Source organism: Diplotaxodon limnothrissa, linkage group LG6 (assembly GCF_057381915.1).
Source record: "Diplotaxodon limnothrissa isolate DT_005_m linkage group LG6, D_limnothrissa_male_GT1.1, whole genome shotgun sequence".
Lineage (NCBI taxonomy): Eukaryota > Metazoa > Chordata > Actinopteri > Cichliformes > Cichlidae > Diplotaxodon > Diplotaxodon limnothrissa.
The window spans coordinates 3,049,047-3,070,083 of record NC_140601.1 but is presented as its reverse complement, the minus strand read 5'-3'; positions in this window follow the sequence as shown (position 1 = coordinate 3,070,083).

The following is a 21,037-nucleotide window of genomic DNA, read 5'->3' as shown; positions in this document are numbered from 1 at the left end:
GGCCTGAAAACTGAAGGCTCTGCCTCCCATTCTACTTTTAAATACTCTAGGAACAACAAGTAAGCCTGCAGTGTGAGAGCGAAGTGCTGTAATGGGGCGATATGGTACTACAAGGTCATTAAGATAAGATGGGGCCTGATTATTTAAGACCTTATATGTGAGGAGCAGGATTTTGAATTCAATTCTGGATTTAACAGGGAGCCAATGAAAGGAAGCCAATACTGGAGAAATATGCTCTCTCTTTCTAGTCCCTGTCAGGACTCTTGCTGCAGCATTTTGGATTAGCTGAAGGCTTTTCAGTTTTTAGGACTTCCTGATAATAATGAATTACAGTCGTCCAGCCTGGAAGTAATAAATGCATGAACTAGTTCTTCAGCGTCACTCGGAGACAGGATATTTCTAACTTTGGAGATGTTGCACAAATGGAGGAAAGCAGTCTTACATATTTGTTTAATATGTGCATTGAAGGACATATTCTTGGTCAAAAATGACTCCAAGGTTCCTCACAGTGTTACTGGAGGCCAAGGTAATGCCATCCAGAGTAAGAATCTGGTTAGATACCATATTTCTAAGATTTTCAGGGCCGAGTACAATAACCTCAGTTTGATCTGAATTAAGAAGCAGAAAGTTAGCGGCCATCCAGGTCTTTATGTCTTTAAGACATTCCTGCAGTTTAACTAATTGGTGTGTGTTATCTGGCTTCATGGACAGATAGAGCTGGGTGTCATCTGCATAGCAGTGTAAATGTATGCTATGTCTTCTAATGTTGCTGCCTAAGTGAAGCATGTATAATGTAAACAGAATTGGTCCTAGCACTGAACCCTGTGTAACTCCATAGCTGACCTCAGTGTGTGAAGAGGACTCTCCATTTACATTAAAAAATTGGAGTCTATTAGATAGATATGATACAAACCACTGCAGCTCAGTACCTGCGATACCTACAGCATGTTCTAATCGCTCTAATAGAATATTATGGTCAACAGTATCGACAATAATCAGTTTCACCTCAACCTTGCTTACCTTTCCGTCATCACTTGGAAAAGTCCTTGTGATCAGTCCTGTGGGCCAGTCAAGTCTCTTCAGTGAATTGTCTTTCATCACTTGCTTCACTATCACTTTATAAATCTCAAAACCCATCTGTTTAAAACTGCTGTTTCCCTGTGATCACATTGCCACTATTAAATTTCCTGTTTTTTTGTTCATTTATTGTATGCTATCCTTGGGTATTTTAAAATATAAATAAAATATATTATTATTATCATACAGAACAGCTACAAGCACCTGTTAACCCAAAAGGAACCATGATAAAGATGAATGAAGGTCAGCCACTGCAAAACACTTCCAGAAGGTAATACAGGTGCTGAGCAGCCAGCTAAATGATATATGTGTGTTCTTCACATACTTTTCAGCTGGGTCTTATAGATTTATATGCTGTACTTCAACAGGATTTATAATCAGTACTTTTCTTAATCTTTCATTCAATTTAAACACTGTTTTACTTCAAAGCAATTTCTCATTAGTTCAATCACATATTAATATGTTTTATGATGTCTGGATGAAGTCTGTATGGTTTACCGAAGACACATAAACAGGGTGCACCTTTAAGACTGATTGATCAACTCGGTCACCTATAACATCTCTAAGTTTGTGGCTTCGATCCTCAACCTGTTGGTAGGCAGTTCTGAACACCACATCCACATCCAGGATTTTGTTGAGAAGGTGAGAGATGTCATTATGGAGGCAGATGAAACCATGGTCTCGTACGATGTTGCATCCTATTCATTGAAGCGTTGGAGGTAGTCCGTAAGCGATTACAGGATGACCCCAACCTCAGCAACAGAACCAATCTCAGCATCGACAAAGTGTGTTTGCTTTTGGAACTGTGTCTTCATTACACCTATTTCTAGACTTGTAGTCAAGACCGCCTAATACGAGACCAAGACAAGACCAAGACCAGAGGGTATCGAGACCAAGACTGAGACCAAGACCAGAGGGTATCGAGACCAAGACCGAGACCAAGACCAAGTCGAGACGAGACCAAGACCGAGACCAAGACCGGGACAAAAAAGACTAACTTTTGTGTGCTTTTGAGGGCTGACATGATGGTACTGACTGGCCCCAAAGTCATCTGACAAAACAGCGATCACCTCCAACAACTGTAAAATATGAAATATGTAACTGGTTTCAGTTATACGTTATATATAGATAAAATTGTAACATCAAACTGAAGATTATAAACTTGAAATTGCATCATGTCCTATTGTAGTAGTACTAGCCAAATTACACTGTATGATATCAACTTCCCTAAAATGGATAAGGCCTGTCAACGCAAAGTGATATGCAGATGTTATTTAAAAGTCAATGGTCACATTTATTTAGTCAAACAACCATTTTAAGTAAAATTCTGTAATCAAACAATATAAAGACATGTGCACACCTCACATGAATCAGATGCAAACTACAAATATTACATACCAATACAAATTGTGCATTAATAAGAATAAGAACAAGTGCTTAAAAGATTCTGGCATCTTGATGTCTTCAGTGGCATGAGATTACAACACACTGCCAATGAAATCAAGCCTGTTGTTCAGTAGGGCAGGAACAATAGAACACAGACATTATGAACAAATAACAAATATCTTATGAACAAATATATAATGAACAAACAGCATATTTTCAGAGAGGAGTGAGAGAAAACAGTTCACATTTTAAAACAGTGATTGATTGCACTTCAAGAAAACTAAAGATTGCAACATCTTATAGCCTAGCCGTGCGCGGTGGGGTCTCATTAGAATGCCTCCTCTACTAAAAACCCTCTCAACTGGGGCAGAAGAGGCAGGGACAGAGAGGACCTTCAAGGCAACACTGTGTAGACTGGGGAAATGCTATTTGTTTTTTGACCAAAAGGTGAGTGCATCACAGTCAGAGTCATTTATGCTGTCTAGGTACTTGCTTATTTGTGCATCAGTGCTCGAGTCACTATCTGATAATTCTGTGTCTTCTTCTGTTGGTGCTGCAGGTCCGTCTCTGTCTACCTCTGTGATCAAAAGGTCTGGAAAAGGGTGCACACACACACACAAAGACAGGATTAGACAGGATGCTTCTAATGATGCTATAAAACCAAAGACAGTGATAATAAGTGGAACAACAAAAACAACAATAACAATAAATTATTATTATACAGTCACCTATTAATGACTTTTTAAGGTCATCTCTGAACCTCTTCAGTGCTGGTCCGGTTTCACCATTTTGGACATCTAAATCTACCCAGGTCAGTCCAAACTGGGGGTCGAGCATGGTGGCAAGGAAGTAGATCTGATGGCTAAACGGCTCTTCTGGATCCTTTTCGTCCATGCAAATCTGCCTGAAAATTCCAGAGAACCGTTTCTCTAAGGATCTTTTCAGTGCCCTGACTATAGTTACTGCCTGGGGCATTTGTACTTCCATCTTTATAAGATGATTCTTCAAGTCCAGAACAGTGGGGACCACCATGCTAATAGTCACCTGATGATCACCTTCTGTAAGGTCTGTTGCATCAGAAAAAGGCTCAAGCAAAGCACAAAGGTCTTTCAGCTGAGCCCACTCTCGGGTTGAAAACACTAAATTCTCTGTATTGCTGCACATTTCAGTGATGGCCCCGTGGTCAAGTGTGATCAGAGCCTTTAACTGTCTGTAGATGCTATTCCAGCGGGTGTTGTTTCCTGCTGGGATGGACTTATTGGAGACAAAGTGTGCCTCAAACAAGTCTTTGTGGTTACTACTGCTGTGCAGCAGGTTTGTAAACTTGCTGGTTTTGGCAATGGCTCTAGCTATAAAGACGTTCACCCGTTGACCATGGATCAGAACCTTCTGCATCCTCCCACATTGTTTCATCATCGAGGTCATCACTGCTGTCACCTACAGGGTGCTCTACTTCTGGCATCCTGACTTTAAAGGCCCGCTTCATATTGGATGCATTATCCGTCAGAATGTAGCTTATTTTATGGCCAATGCCATACTCCTCAACTATTCTGTCAAATGCTGAGGCGATTCGTTAGCCGCAGTGCTTCCCAGTGAAACGCCTACAGTCAAGCAAAAATGATTGTAAACTGTAAGAGTCCTTGTTCTTGCAGGCAGCATGAGCAGTAACTCCCAGGAAAGTACAAAGCCTCCGGTCAGACCAGAGGTCTGTTGTTATTGCTACATTTGGCTGGACTTCCAGGGCTTTGATTATGTCACCCTTCAATTTAGTGACAAGGTGAGGTATCAGCTTCTCTGTCAAGGTGGTTCTAGACACAGGAGTGTATTTGCTATCCAAGACATTCAGGAAGTGTCTAAAATGTGGATTCTCAACGATAGACAGGGGGAGAGAGCATCCAACTATAAGGTCCTGGAGGATGGACTGGGTGATGGCCTGTTGCCTGGGTGAATTTGGGGAAAATAAGTGGATGCTTGGAGCAAACAATGATAATTGAGGCTGTGTGGGATTGACCGCTATCACTGATGTTGCAGATCCTGCTTTGTACTCCAAGTACCTACAAAACAGGGAAATAAGAATCTGTAAAACATCGGTTTCTATTCAACCACAAAAACTACTGTATCTTACAAGCACAGTAATTTTAAACCTATCAATGAGGGCAGACCTTTGCATACAAAATAACCTAATCTAATCCAGTGTGACACATATAGATCATTAGGCACAACTAGTAATAATGAAAATACTGGAGTGTTCAGGGTTGCAAGACCTTAAATAACAAGAACAGAAAAACAGTTGAATGGAATCTACAAAAGACAAAATGTCTGTGCATTAACGTTGCAGGTTGCATTAAGCCTCCTCCTGCCAGTCAGCTATCAGACACAGCTGTATTGACAAGAAATGAACTACTCAATAAAGTCTGAAGTTACACCAATACAAAATAACTGTGTCTAATAATGCTAAAATAGCCCCTACACACTGGACTGGTTTAGTAGGGCAACATAGTAGAAAACACCTAAGAAAGTCATAGTCAAAGGTCCTTAAGTTCGATTAAAGAACCTTAGGACTCAGTTTTGCGATCCGTGCTATCTGGACCAGAGCCATAGACCGCTCTGATCTGGGCTTCACTGTCGAGAACGCCGCTGTTAGCCGAGCAATGTTATAGGGACACTCTTGAAACGCCCATCCTTACTTACGAGTCAGCAACCACATAAATATGCCCATTAAAGTCCAGAACAAACCACACCATACCGGCCCTTAAAGTGCTCACTGAAATGGTTTCGATATATTTCTGCTCAATGAATTTACCAAAATACCTAAAGTTAATGAAAATTGTTTAAGTAGCTGATAGCTACTGCTAGCGCTAGCTACCTGTACATAGCATGTAACGTAACGTTAAGTTAAAGTTAAGTCTGCAGGGACGGTTGCAAAAAAACTGTCCCTATATAATTTATAATGTTTGAAGAACACATTATAAATAACAATATTACATAAACATGACCTGGTAATCTCAGGTTGGAAAGGTAGTTAGAAGAGTTTGAAGATGGATAGATGGCTACTGGCTAGCTTACCTTTGAGGGTGTTTGCGCTCCAGTTGCCTGGTGAAGGTTGAGGTAGTCCTGGCTGTCTCGGTCAAGGAGACTTTGCAAAACGTGCACTTTGCCGAATGCTTCTTTTTTGCATTTACCAAAAACTCTTTGTGTTCTATGAACGCAAACTTTATGACAGGCGGAGCTAGGGGAGGGTCTGTGCTGACGGACGTGGGTTACTGACCTGGTAGCCTGGCTGCCCCTGGGTGGGTCCGGGATGGGCGTGAGGTTCTGGGGGCGCTCTGTCTCTGGGCAGGGGCCCTGGCCGGGCCTCGGGGCCTTGGGTCCTGGTTGGTGTGTTGCCGGGGTTGTGGGCGGGTGGGTGCATGGGGGCCCAGCCCTGGCGCAGGGTGCCGCCGGTGCGTCGAGCCACCTGGGGGGCTCTTCAACTGGTGAGGGAGGTTGTCACATCTTGCAGGAGCTTTCCTCTCTTCAGGAACTCTCTCTGCAGGAGGGGGAGATACTTGTGTTCTGAGGGCCTCTGGATGTCTGGAGTTTTGATCTCCTCCATACCTGCTTCATACCCTGGTGGACGGGGCTATGGCTCCCCCGTCCACCAGGTGATCCAGGTGATCGATAGATGCATTTTTTTTCTTTTTTTTTTCTGCCCATTCTGTTGGTTTTTGTTTTTTGCCCTTGTCCCTCTTCTCAGCTGTTTCTTTTTCCCTCTTTCTTTCTCCCCTTCAGCAAGTGAAAATAAAATAAACAATAAAAGGTGAATCAAATGGACCATTACGGCAAGGCTGGGATGGTCAATTTGGTAAAGTAAATCCGTTGGGCATCTTTCTTTGCCTTTAGACAATAATTCTGATGGAAAAAGAGCCAAACGGGACAGGCGCAAAAAAAAAACCTTAAAAAAACTTTATGACAGACGAAGTCGCTGACATTTCTGTAACTTACTGACCGGGCATACTGCTCAATCTAACGAGTTGCATTTAGTTGTGTTTGAAGGGCGCGAAAGGCGAAATAATAAAATGCCACAATGTGGAGGGATTTGAGCATGGCTGAGCCACTGTGTGTCGCTGTGTGACAGCTGAGCAGCGAAAGGAAATTAATTGAGGAGCCGGCTCTCGCTCAATGGGAGTCAACTATTCTGATTCACTACAAAGCACTCTCTAAGCACTGCTCTCAGAGCTAAAGCTTTTGCGCATGATACATTATCAAACGTTACGCTGTGTGTCATGGATACTGTTGACTCCAAATCTCCTGACCACTATGTTGACCTGAGACAGCAAGACCGAGACAGCGAGACCAAGACAAGACCAAGACCAAAGTACGTCGAGACCAAGACGAGACCAAGACCACGTAAAAGTAGTCTCGAGACCGGTCTCGAGACATCCAACTCTACCTATTTCACAAACAAGGGTCAGCTCTACAGGCAGAAACATGGGTGTGCCATGGGTTCCCCAGTTTTACCCTTCGTCGCAAACTTGTACATGGAAGAAGTGGAAAAGCTTTGTTATCCTACCCTGTAACACCACCAAGCCATTGGTTCAGGTATGTGGATGACACCTGGGTAAAAATCAAATCTCAGGACGTACCACAATTCACGGATCACATTAACTCGATGGACCGACACATCAAATTCACCAGGGAGGATATGAAAAGTGGCAGGTTAGCCTTCTTAGACTGTGAGATTTCCATCAGTAATGGGGGACATTTAAAAGCTCATGTGTACTGTAAACCTACACATCAGTATTTAAGGTTTGACTCTAATCATCCACTGGAGCACAAACTGGGTGTCATCAGGACGCTACAACACAGAGTGAACACCATCTTCACAGACACAGTGGCCAGGGAGGCAGAAGAACAGCACATCAAGATGGCCCTGAGTAAATGTGGTTATCCCAGCTGGACTTTTGTCAAACCTGGGAAGGCGCCAAAAGAAAGCTCCAGGTGATCCAGGAGAGAAGGACAACCGCTGCCCAAGCGAAAACCTGTAGTGATCCCATATGTGTCAGGAGTATCGAAACAGTTGAGACGCATTTTTTCTAAACACCGCATCTCTGTGGCTTTTAAACCTCAAAGCACGCTGCGCCAAAAATTGGTCCACCCCAAGGATCGGTGTTAATTGCCAGGAGGATTGGCAGGATTTATACAACCTCTGGCTAAGCGGATTGCACAACACAGAAGAGCTACCTCGTCAGGCCAGGACTCTGCAGTCTACTTACACCTACAGGCCAATGCAGTGGACACTCTTTCAATGATGAGGATGTACACATCCTGGACAGGGAGAAATGCTGGTTTGAGCGTGGAGTCAAGGAGGCCATTTACATGAAAAGGGAAAGACCATCTCTGAATCGAGGAGGGGGCCTAAGGGTACATCTGTCACCATCTTACAATGCTGCCAAGGCTACAATTGCAGCCTTTCAACTCTCTGTGAATGGTACTCATGGGCATTGATCAGTGGTGGTTGATCAATGCTCATGAGAATTTGCATATTAATGATCAAGGACCTGACCTCGCAGCACATTGTTCCTTCAGTGGGCTGGTTTCAGTCATTATGCAAATGTACTGTTTATAAGATTGGGGAAACCTGCAGTCAGCTGAGACTGAAGAAGTCACTTGGATGAGTGACGAAATGTTTCTCCCACTGAAAATGCTACGTCCAGATGAACAGAATCAATTTTTAGGGATGTTTTATGATATTTTCTCTATCACAGTATCACTGCCCCGGGGCCTCCTCCCAGTGGGAAAAACACCTCACCCAGGAGGTGCCCAGGAGGCATCCTTTTCAGATGCCCGAACCACCTCAGCTGGCTCCTTTCAATGTGGAGGAGCAGCGGCTCTACTCTGAGCCCCTCCCAGATGGCTGGACTTCTCAACCTATCTCTAAGGGAGAGGCCAGCCACCCTTCGGAGGAAGCTCATTTCCGCCGCTTGTATCTGCAATCTCGTTCTTTCAGTTACTACCCACAGCTCGTGGCCATGGGTGAGGGTAAGGACGTAGATCGACCAGTAAATTCAGAGCTTCACTTTTACACTCAGCTCCCTCTTCACCACGACAGACTGGTGCAGCGTCCACATCACTGCGGCCGCAGCACCAATCCGTCTGTTGATCTCCGGCTCCCATCACTCGCGAACAAGACCCCGAGAGACTTGAACTCCTCCACTTGGGGCAGGAACTCATCACGGAGTGGGCACTTCACCCTTTTCCGGCTGAGAACCATGGCCTCAGATTTGAAGGTGCTGATCCTCATTTCCGCTGCTTCACACTTGGCTGCGAACTGTTCCAGTGCGAGCTGGAGGCCCTCACCCAATGAAGCCAACAGAACCACATCATCCACGAAAAGCAAAGATGAGATTCTGAGGCCACCAAAGCGAAAGCCCACCCCCATTTGGCTACGCCTAGAAATCCTGTCCATAAAAATTATGAACAGAATCGGTGACAAAGGGCAGCCCTGGCGGAGCCCATCACCCACCGGGAACGACTCCGACTTATTGCCGGCAATGCGAACCAAGCTCTTGCAACAGTTGTATAGGGATCGAATGACCCGTAGCAATTGGCCAGACACCCCATACACCCGCAGCACCTCCCACAGGACACCCCAAGGGACACGGTCAAATTCCTTCTCCAAGTCCACAAAACACATGTAGACTGGTTGGGCAAACTCCCATGCACCCTCAAGTATCCTCGAGAGGATAAAGAGCTGGTCCAGTGTTCCGTGACCAGAACGAAAACCGCATTGTTCCTCCTGTATCTGAGGTTCGACTATGCCAGGGTGCTGGAAAGGAGAGTTTGTCCAACTCTCCTTTCCAGCACCCTGGCATAGACTTTCCCAGGGAGGCTGAGGAGTGTGATCCCACTGCAGTTGGAACACACCCTCTGGTTCCCCCTTCTTAAAGCTGGAGACCACCACTCCGGTCTGCCAGTCCAGGGGTACTGCCCCTGATCTCGTGTCAACCAGGACAGCCCTCCAACGTCCAGAGCCTTCAGGAACTCAGGGCGGACCTCATCCACACCAGGGACTCTGCCACCAAGGAGTTGCTTAACCACCTCAGTGACCTCGCCCCTGGAAATTGGCGGGTCATCCCCTTTTCAAATTCAAATTCAAATTCAAATTTTATTTGTCACACACACACACAACCATACACAGTATGACATGGGGGTGAAATGCTTGTAGCTGTACAATGCCCGACCATTAAATGACAGAAGAAAAGTTCTACAATATTTACAATTTACTACAAAAATTTACAAATTAACTTAGGAATTTGCAGTAAAGAATGTGCAAATAGCAGAAGAGATTATGAAGATAAGGATTATAAATTATAGGAATTATAGGATTATAGGAAATGTGTGGTGGTGCGTGTGGTGACGTGTGTGAGAGTCCAGTCTTATAGTGACGTGTTTGGGAGAGTCCAGTCCTACACCTGGTTCAGGCCCCGAATAGCCTGGGGGAAGAAGCTCCTCTTCATTCTCTCTGTTTTGGCCTTAAGGGAGCGGAAGCGCTTCCCAGACCTCAACAGTGAGAAGAGTCCATTGTTGGGATGGGAGAGGTCCATCATAATCTTCCTAGCTTTGGACTTGCACCGCTTGGTGTAGATGGACAGCAGGTCAGGGAGCTCTGATTGAATGATGCGTTCTGCCGAGCGCACCACCCTTTGCAGATCTCGTCTATCCTGCTTGGTGCTGTTCCCAAACCAGGTGCAGATGTTTGACGTCAGGACGCTCTCGATGGTGCAGGAGTAGAAGTTCTTGAGCACCTTCAGTGGCAGATGGAAGTCTCTAAGTCTTCTGAGGAAGAAGAGACGCTGACGGGCTTTCTTAACCAGGGTGTTGATGTGACAGGACCATGACAGGTCCTGAGTGATGTGGACACCCAGGTATCGGAAACTGTCCACTCTCTCCACTGGCGTGCCACTGATGATGAGGGGTTTGTAATTCCTCGCCTGCTTTGTAGTGAAGTCCACGATCAGCTCCTTAGTCTTGCTGATGTTTAGGAGGAGGTTATTCTCCTGGCACCAGGTCTCCAGGTTCCTAATCTCCTCCAGGTAGGCCGTCTCGATGTTGTCGGAGATCAGGCCCACAACAGCAGTGTCGTCAGCAAACTTGACAATGGAGGTGGTGTCGGATGTGGCTACACAGTCATAAGTGTACAGTGAGTACAGCAGGGGGCTTAAAACACAGCCCTGAGGCACTCCAGTGCTGAGTGAGATGGAGGGGGAGACTTGTTTTCCCACCCTCACTGATTGGGGTCTGTCTGTGAGGAAGTTGAGGATCCACTGACACAGTGATGAGCTGAGTCCTAGATCCGTCAACTTGGTGAAAAGCTTAGAGGGAATTATTGTGTTGAATGCTGAACTGTAGTCCACGAACAGCATCCTAACATAATTCCCTCTGCCAGTGTCCAGGTGACTCAGGGATGTGTGGAGCAGGTGAGATATGGCATCGTCTGTGGAACGATTAGTCCGGTAAGCAAACTGAAGTGAGTCGATGGTGGGAGGAAGTGAAGAAGTGATGTGATCTCTCATCAGTCTTTCAAAACACTTCATCACAATTGAAGTCAGTGCTACTGGACGGTAGTCATTGTGGCAAGCGGGCTGTTGTTTCTTTGGAACAGGGACAATAATGGACTGTTTGAAGCACGTGGGAACCACAGCTTGGGCCAGGGAGAGGTTGAAGATCTCCGTGAACACCGGTGCTAGTTGATCAGCGCAGGCTCTAAGGACCCGGCCAGGGATTGCATCTGGTCCTGCTGCCTTCCTGGTGTTCACCCTCCTGAAGGTGTTCCTCACGGCATGCTCTGTGATGACGAATGCATTTTCTTCACTGGTGCACTCCGAGCACGCGCAGCCGTTTGTTGTTTTAATTGCTGTGGCGTCGAAGCGAGCATAAAACGTGTTCAGCTCATCAGCCAGTGAAGCATCGGCATTCATCATTGAAGAAGCTGGTCGTTTATAGTCCGTTATAGTCCGCAGTCCTTTCCACAGGCTCCTAGAGTCGCACTGTCGTAGCTGTGACTCTAGTTTTTCCCCGTAGCTCCGCTTTGCCTTTCGGACCGCGCTGCGCACGTTGTAGGACGCAGCCTTGTATAGGTCCATATTACCGGAGACAAGCCCTTCATTGTAGGCAGCGGTGCGTGATCTCAGAGCGTCGCGGATGTTTTTATCCACCCACGGCTTCTGGTTGGGAAACGTTCGGATGATAGTTCTTTCTGCTGTGTCGTCCGCTAGTTTCCCGATAAATCCCACAACCGCTTCCGTAAACATGTTGATGTCATCAGAGCTGCGCCGAAACATGTCCCAGTCTGCGTCATCCAGTGCGTCCTGCAGCGCGGCCACCGATTGGTCCGTCCAGCGAGCGACCTCCCTCCTGATCCCTCCTTCATCCCCAGACTCTGCTTCCTCCTCGGAAGTCGTGTCAGTGGGATTAAGGAGGTCCTCAAAGTATTCCTTCCACCGCCTGACAATTTTCTCAGTCGACGTCAGCAGCACTCCGCCAGCACTATACACAGTGCAGGTAGAGCACCGCTTTCCCCTACTGAGACGCCTGATGGTTTGCCAGAATCTCTTCGAGGCAGTCCGAAAGTCTTAAACCTGGTTTAAATCTGGGACTCTCCACCATTTGACCCTCGAACTGAAGAAGCTTCTCGGATGAGAGGTGAAACGTCTTCAAGCAAGTTAAAGAAGTCCAGACGCTTTTCTTTGCAAGCTCCTTTGACTACAATGACCTGGATGACTGAGAACCTTCACAGACAATTATGTTTAATATTTTTTTTTGTGGTTATTACAGTATATGTGTAATAATGTCTAAGCAATATCTCAGCTGACAAGCAGGAGGGGAAAAAGAGAAAGAAAATGACGTTTTTTTTTAAATATAGATAGATCTTAGATAGATCTTAAAGCATGTGCTAACGAGCTGGCTGATGTTCTCACTTCCATCTTCAAACTCTCCCTCAGCCAGAGTACTTTCCCCACATGCTTTGAGACCACAACCATCATCCCTCTTCCCAAGAATTCTCAGCCACCTGCCTAAATGACTATAGACCAGTTGCACTGACTCCAATCATTCCAAAGTGCTTCAAGAGAGTGGTGCTGGCCTACATCCAGAGCAACATCTCAGACACTCTGGATCCCCTGCAGTATGCCTAACGGCTCAATAGGTCCACATCAGACGCAATCGCTGCTTCCCTTCACTATTCCCTCTCCCATCTGGAAAAGAAAGACTCATACATCAGGGTACTTTTTGTTGATTACAGCTCCGCCTTCAATACTGTCATCCCACACAAACTCAGCCTGAACCCCACCCTATGTGACTGGCTACAGGACCTTTTGACTGGCAGGCCCCAAACCGTCGGGATTGGCAACAGGACTTCAGCCAGCATTATTACAAACACTGGCATCCCACAGGGTTGCTTCCTCAGCTCCATCCTCTACACCCTGTACACCCACCACTGTGTCGCCTCTAATAGGGATAACATCATACTGAAGATCACTGCAGTGATCTGTCACATCACTGGAGGGAAAAAAACGGCTTACAGGAGAGATGTGGTCGGTCTAGTGTCATGGTGTGAGGACAACAACCTCATCCTCAACACTGACAAGACAAAGGAGGTGAATGTGGACACAAGGAAAAAGAGGAGGCCTCACCAGCCGCTGTCTATCTGGGGCCTTGAAGTGGAGAGGGTGAGCAGCATTAGGTACCTGGGTGTCTACATCAGTGAGGACCTCACCTGGACACTGAACACCACACAGTTGGTCAAGAAGGCTCAGCAGCGGCTGTATTTCCTGAGGAGGCCGAGGAAATCTGGTATGTCGGCCATGATCCTCAGCAGGTTCTACAGCTGCATTGTGGAGAGTACACTGTTACACCCCTAGCCTAGGCATGTAGAGACGCACATAAGGTTGGAGGAGAGAGAAGCAAGTACCCGTCCTGGTTCCCAAACAAAAGAGCTGAAAACCAGTTATGAGTAAAAAGGTGATTTTATTTAATGTCAGGAAGCATAGCTCCAGGGTGAACCCAGGCCAAACTAATAAACAAAACCAATTAAGTCCCGCCAGAGAAAACTAACTAAACTTCCTAGCCCAGAAACTGGAGAAAACAGTTCAAAAGAAAAGGCGGCTCACCCCTTTAGCTTCAGCCTATGCATGCATAAGCACTGAGTTTATACACCAGTGGCGGCTCTCACAGAGCACGCTTACACAGATACAAAGTAACCCAAAAAGTTGGAAATCAGGGCCAGGTCCACGTCTGCTGTCAAAACTGCTCGCTCGCTTCTCTCTCTCTCCCGGCAGCTGTCAGAGTGGCTTTTTGAACGCAGTCACGTGCTCCATGGTCCAATCAGCAGCCCACTACTCTTCATTAGGGGAAGGACCTGCAGAGAATCTTGAGACACAGTTAAGAGACATAAACACAGAAGCTCACACAGACTTCTTATGGCCACAGGCCGTAACACCCCCCTTCCCAAAATCAAAATGTCTCGTTTGTAGATGTTTTGATAGTTACGATTAAAGGAAAATACGTGATAGTCCATCCGCTAATACATTTCTGTACCCTTTTTATGGCGAATTTCCAGGATGAAATCTTGCACCAGGAGAGACCATCTCATGAGCTTTTGGTTTTAGTTCTGCATTCGCATTAAGAACACCAGGGTATTGTGGCTGGTATAAACTATCACAGGTGAGGGGCTGGAACTGACGTACCTCAAAATGCTGCAATGCGAACAGCAGGGAAAGGGCCTCTTTTTCAATTGTGCTGTACCTTTGCTGATGGACATTGAATTTCTTTTAGAAATAGCCGATTGGGTGATCCACACCATGTTGATCTTGGTGCAATACGGCACCTGCTCCGCAGGCATCTACCTCTAATTTAAAAGGACGTGCAAAATCAGGGGCAGCCAGCACTGGTGCACTGCAAAGGAGAGTTTTAACAGCCTGGAACGCACTCTGACACGCAGAGGACCACACGAAAGGTTTTAACACAGTAGTGAGGCTAGTGAGGGGTGTGACCACTTCTATGAAAATTTCGACAGAAACCCCGGTAGTAGCCCACCATGCCAAGAAAATGGCGGAGCTCACGCCTAGTACGAGGGGCAGGAAAATCCAGTATGGCCTGGATTTTCGCCAAAATAGGGCACACTTGTCCCTGACCCACCTGTTTCCCTAGATACGTCACTGTGGCTTTGCCAAAAATCACACTTGGCGAGATTGAGGGTGAGGGATGCCCTTTGCAAGCGATGGAACACATCTGTGAGTGTTTTCACATGCTTTTTTTTTTTTTTTTTTTTTTTTTGCGCCTGTCCCGTTTGGCTCTTTTGCATCAGAATTATTGTCTAAAGGCAAAGAAAGATGCCCAATGGATTTACTTTACCAAATTGACCATCCCAGCCTTGCCATAATGGTCCATTTGATTCACTTTTTATTGTTTATTTTATTTTCACTTGCTGAATACGGGACAGACTTGACTGGAGGAAAGGTATCGTAACGGTATCGTAACGTTCGATAATGTATCATGTGCAAAAGCTTTAGCTCTGAGAGCCGTGCTTAGAGAGTGCCTTGTAGTGAATCAGAATAGTTGACTCCCATTGAGCGAGAGCCGGCTCCTCAATTAATTTCCTTTCGCTGCTCAGCTGTCACACAGCGACACACAGTGGCTCAGCCATGCTCAAATCCCTCCACATTGTGGCATTTTATTATTTCGCCTTTCGCGCCCTTCAAACACAACTAAATGCAACTCGTTAGATTGAGCAGTATGCCCGGTCAGTAAGTTACAGAAATGTCAGCGACTTCGTCTGTCATAAAGTTTTTTTAAGGTTTTTTTTTTTGCGCCTGTCCCGTTTGGCTCTTTTGCCATCAGAATTATTGTCTAAAGGCAAAGAAAGATGCCCAACGGATTTACTTTACCAAATTGACCATCCCAGCCTTGCCGTAATGGTCCATTTGATTCACCTTTTATTGTTTATTTTATTTTCACTTACTGAATACGGGACAGACTTGACTGGGGGAAAGAAGGGGAGAAAGAAAGAGGGAAAGAGAAACAGCTGAGAAGAGGGACGGGGGAGAAGGGCAAAAGACAAAAACCAACAGAATGGGCAGAAAAAAGAAAAAGAAAAAAATGCATCTATCGATCACCTGGATCACCTGTTGAGAAAGAAAAAAGAAAACAAGCAGAAGAGAACAAGAGTAATAGAATAAACAACATCACAATGATATATGGGAATATGACAGTAAATACTAAATATTAAACATTATTGTGCAGCACATAAGATCAACAGAACACAGTGTGCTTTGAGGTAGGAGCCAAAAAGGGTGTAGTTTGTGGGTGTGATCACCCGTGTGTACACCTGTGAGCATGGACGCGCTTGTTTTTGTTTTTTTAAAGGTTCCTTCATGTAATGATCTGCTAGAGGGTGTGGGGGGGCCACAGCCCCGTCCTCCAGGGCATGAAGCAGGTATGGAGGAGATCAAAACTCCAGACATCCAGAGGCCCCCAGAACACAAGAGACCAAGGAAGACTAACAGAGGGGCAGCCGCGCCACTGTCCCAGAAAGAGCTGAGGAGAGTCCCAGATGAGGGCTCACTCAGCAGCAGCGGAGCATAAGGCAGGGGGGGTTGCAGTGACGCGCCCGTGAGCTCCGCCGGCAGCCAGCTGTGCCTGAGTGACCGAGCCCCAGGCTGAGAGGTCGGGGGCACCCCACCTCCGAAGTGGCCCGAGCGAGCCCCAGGCTCCAGGCCCCAATAAGCGGCGCCAAGGAGTGAGCCGGTGTGTACCTGGATGCCCATCCCCAGACACAAAGAACCACCAACGCACCGATGTCTGAGGGAGTCCGCCACTGGCAGGGGAAGTGGTGGTGGGGGGAGATAGACCTCCAAACCTTGGAGGGCCTGAGATGTCCCCAGAGAGGTGGCGTCTGATACCCAACCTGACATATAGACACAGACAAACAGGCACACACAGACACAAACATCCATTCCCACCCTCATGCTCTCATATGCACTTACTCCACACTCAACCAACGTGGAGACAGACATAAAGAGACGCTGTACACACGATCACACTCTCCAAGTGTACTCTACGAACCGGGTCTAGGTACCCTTGCCCCTGGAGGGGGGAACTGCACCCAGACCCAGGTGGTGTTACCCTTTTCCCTGCGGTGGGGAGAGGCAGACCGCCCCGACTCCGCAGCAGCAGGGAGGCCCCACATTCCAGACCGCAGTCGGACGGCCAACTCCTCCTCCTAGCCCCCCCGCTCCAGCAGGTCGCAGAGAATGGGGGTGGGAGAAGACTCCAAACCTCCCTCCACCCGCTCATTGTAGTGTTGATGCATGTGTGTTCTAAGGTGCATTTAAAACCCAGGAGGGCATGGAGCTACCTGCCAGAGAGCAGCAGGTAAGGGCATAGTACCTCCTGCTAGCCCTCAATGTCTACGTGTATTTAAAATTGAGGGGTGGGCAACGACGCCAGGGGTGAGGTGTACACCCTGATGGTCTTTTGGAGTCCGTGTAGCATGCCCACCCCCAAGATCCTATATGTATGTGTAATGAGAGTGTGAGTAATGTGAATGTCTAAGTTGTGGGATAAAATTGAGGCACAGGCAGCCAGAAGGGGACAGAGGGGGTGGCCTCCTCTGCACCCCCATACTCCGCGACCCGCCAGGGAAAGGGGGCCCAGACCCATCCAGACCGGGGCCCAGTGCAGCAGCGCCTCCCGGCCCCACAGAGCCCGGGACAGTCCACCCAACCCCACCACAGAGAAAACTGCACCCACCCCACCATCCACTCATCTTCCAGACTACATAAGACAATAGACACCCAGGCTGAGATCTTCCTCCACCTCTCCTGTATCTCCCCTTCCTGCAGAGAGAGTTCCTGAAGAAAGGAAAGCTCCTGCAAGATGTGACAATCTCCCCCACCAGTTGAAGAGCCTTTTTTCATATGCTCTGACCGGGTGTCTGAGTAGACGACAATATCATCCAGATACACTTCACAATTGCAAACGCTTCCCAGCACAATATTCATAAGGCGTTGGAATGTGGCGGGGGCGTTGCGCAACCCGAAAGGCATGACAGTGTACTGAAGAAAATGGTCAGGAGTAACAAAAGCAGAGATGTCGGCTGCATGTGATGGTAGAGGAACTTGCCAATAGCCCTTCAACAAATCCAGCTTAGTAACAAATTTCGCAGAACCGACCCCATCGACACAATCTTCCATTCTGGGAAGAGGATAGGAGTCAGGTTTGGTCACGCTGTTCACCTTCCGAAAATCCGTATCTGGAGGAATAAATATATTTCAATAAATATTAACGTTAGCCCGCAACTTTGTTCCAGTTTAGAATTTTGGCCCACTGTGTATTTGAGTTTGACACCCCTGCAGTAGAGCTAAGAACAGCAAGACGATTTTCCAACAGATAAGAAACTTCTGTCTGGAAAAGAACACGTTTAGTGGGATTCACCCGGTAGGCATGCTGTTTGATTGGAGGGTGGTCCCCCACATCGATATCATGCTCCAGCACGGTGGTATGGTAAGGAGTGTCAGAGAAAAGAGTAGGATTATTCTCAATCAACTGACACACATCATTTTGAACAACATCATCTAAATCCTTTAAATGTGACCTTAGATCGCTTAGGATTTCAGAGTTTCTAAGTCATGCGCAGCCCTCAGCAAAACCGAAAACTAAACCATCACTTATTGGGTCATACTGGGTTTTGGAAACTGGCACCCCCACAGTCGCAACTGTTGACACACCACAAGCAAAGTAAGGCTTTATCATATTGATATGACACACATGACACTTTTTCCTTTGCTCTGGGGTGTCTATGACATAATCCGTGTCACTCAATTTTGCCTGTACTGTGTATGGACCACTGAATTTTGCCTGGAGGGAAGAACCAGGGACCAGTAGAAGTGTTAAAACTTCATCACCAACCTCAAATTTCCTTTGTACAACTTTCTTATCAAACTTCCTTTTCATCTTTCCCTGCGCTGCAACGAGAGCATGGCGTACGATTGCACATGCTTTATGCAAACACTCTCTAAAAGAACTCACATAATCCAACACATTTTCCCTAGGAGCATCTGTGTCGGACAAAAACTTCTCCTTGGCAACGGGCCACGCACTGTGTGACTGAACACCAGCTCAGCAGGGCTAAATCCTAGCGACTCCTGCACGCTTTCCCTCACCGCTAAAAGAAGCAGCAGCAAACCCTCATCTCATTCCTTTTGTTATGGCCCTGGCCATAATCTGTTTTGGTAGTTGTTTTCTTTGTCTGTGCCTTTAAGTCTTTGCAGGTCCCTGAGTGGTTAGCCCAGCCGGACAATTAACAGGATTGGTTACGGAGGATCTTAGGCTCGCCCTTCGCCTGAAAGAGGTGGAGCTTGAGGCTAAAGCCAAAGAAGTTGACCTTATGCATCTCTGCATAAGGGCTATGGAGCTGGATCCTTCCCGACAACGCAATGTTACCTCTACCCCAGTGAGTAAAATTGTGAGTAAGCCTACTGATTCATTTTCCTCTGACCATTTTAATGCAAGCAAGCAAATTGCTTTAGTGCCACCTTTCAGAGAAAGTGAGGTTGACTCTTACTTTAATGCCTTTGAACGCATCGCAACTACTTTGAAATGGCCCAAGGATGTGTGGAGTTTGTTGCTGCAGTGTAAGTTGGTGGGGAAAGCACAGGGAGTGTGTGCGAGCTTATCTATTGATGACAGCCTGGATTATGAAATTGTGAAATCCACTATTTTAAGGGCTTATGAGCTAGTTCCGGAGGCATATCCCCAGAAGTTTCGGTCATGTGATAAATCTGCCAACCAAACACATGTAGAGTTTGCCAGGGAGAAGACTCTCTTGTTTGATAAGTGGTTAGCTGCTAGTAAAGTGAAGGACTTTGCTCAGCTAAGAGGATTGGTCCTGCTGGAAGAATTTAAAACGTGTCTTCCAGAGAATGTTGTTGTATATATCAATGAGCAAAAGGTGGATTTGTTGTCTAAAGCTGCTGTTCTTGCAGATGAGTTTGTGTTGACCCATCGTGTCACGTTTTCAGCTGTGCGCCGTGAATGTGCCCCGTTCTCTAAACCTGCGAGGAGTTTGAGGGTTTCTCCTAAGCGTCAAACGCGCCCTGATCAGGCTCCCATGACTGTCCGAGAATGCTTTTATTGCCATGATACTGGCCATCTCATTGCCAATTGTCCGTCGCTCCGTCGCAAAGAGCAAACTCACACATGGAAAAAGCCAAAAAGTGTTGGTTTTGTTCAGTCGGTTTCTACTCCTAATCCCGTCAGTGATGAACCAGGAAATGACAGTCTTGACAGCAGTTACCGACCTTTCATTTCACAAGGGTTCGCCTCACTGACTGGAATAGAGGAGGATCGCGTGCCGATTGTAATTTTGCGCGACACTGAGGCTGCCCAGAACGATGTGTGTTCTCTAATCAATACTTACCCATCTCTGTTTGCTGACACTCCGTCTTGCACTACTGTCCTCGAACATGACATAGATGTAGGCACCCTCCGATCAAACAACACGCTTATCGTGTGAACCCTACCAAACGTGCACTTTTTCAGCAAGAAGTTTCCTACTTGCTGGAAAATGGTCTTGCTGTCCCTAGTTCGAGTGCCTGGAGTTCCCCATGCCTTTTTGTGCCAAATGAAGACAAAACCCCACGTTTTTGTAATGATTTTCGAAAAGTGAACAGTGTGACCAAACCCGAGTCCTACCCTCTTCCCCGCATGGAGGATTGTGTTGATAGGGTTGGCTCCGCAAAGTTTGTCACCAAACTGGATTTATTAAAGGGTTATTGGCAAGTTCCCCTCACTCCGTGTGCATCTGAAATCTCTGCTTTTGTCACTCCTGATCACTTCCTCCAATACACCATCATGCCTTTTGGCCTTCGAAATGCCCCTGCCACATTCCAATGCCTTATGCACATTGTCTTAGGTGGTGTCACAAACTGTGAAGTGTACTTAGACGACATTGTAGCCTATTCAGAGACTTGGTCAGAACACCTTGGAACACTCACTGAGATTTTTGAAAGATTAAAAGAGGCATCCCTTACCCTAAATCTTGCCAAATGTGACTTTGGTAAGGCCACGGTGACTTATCTAGGGAAGCAGGTGGGTCAGGGACAGGTGTGCCCCCTTCTGGCTAAAATCCAGGCTATCCTAGATTTCCCTGTGGCTCGCACTAGACGTGAACTTCGCCAGTTACTTGGTATGGCCGGCTATTATCGTGGCTTCTGTAAGAGTTTTGCAGATGTAGTTGCACCTCTCACCAGTCTCACAAGTGTGTCAAAACCATTCGTATGGTCCCCCACATGCCAGAATGCTTTTGAGTCTCCCAAAGCTCTCCTCTGCAGCACACCAGTACTGTTTTCACACATCCGTTTAAACTTGAGGTGGATGCCAGCGCCAACGGTGCAGGTGCGGTGCTGTTGCAGGAGGATAGGCAGGGTGTTGATCACCCAATTGGTTACTTTTCAAAAAAATTCAACTCCCACCAACAGAAATACAGTACCATTGAAAAAGAAGCTCTCTCTCTGTTGCTGGCTCTACAGCATTT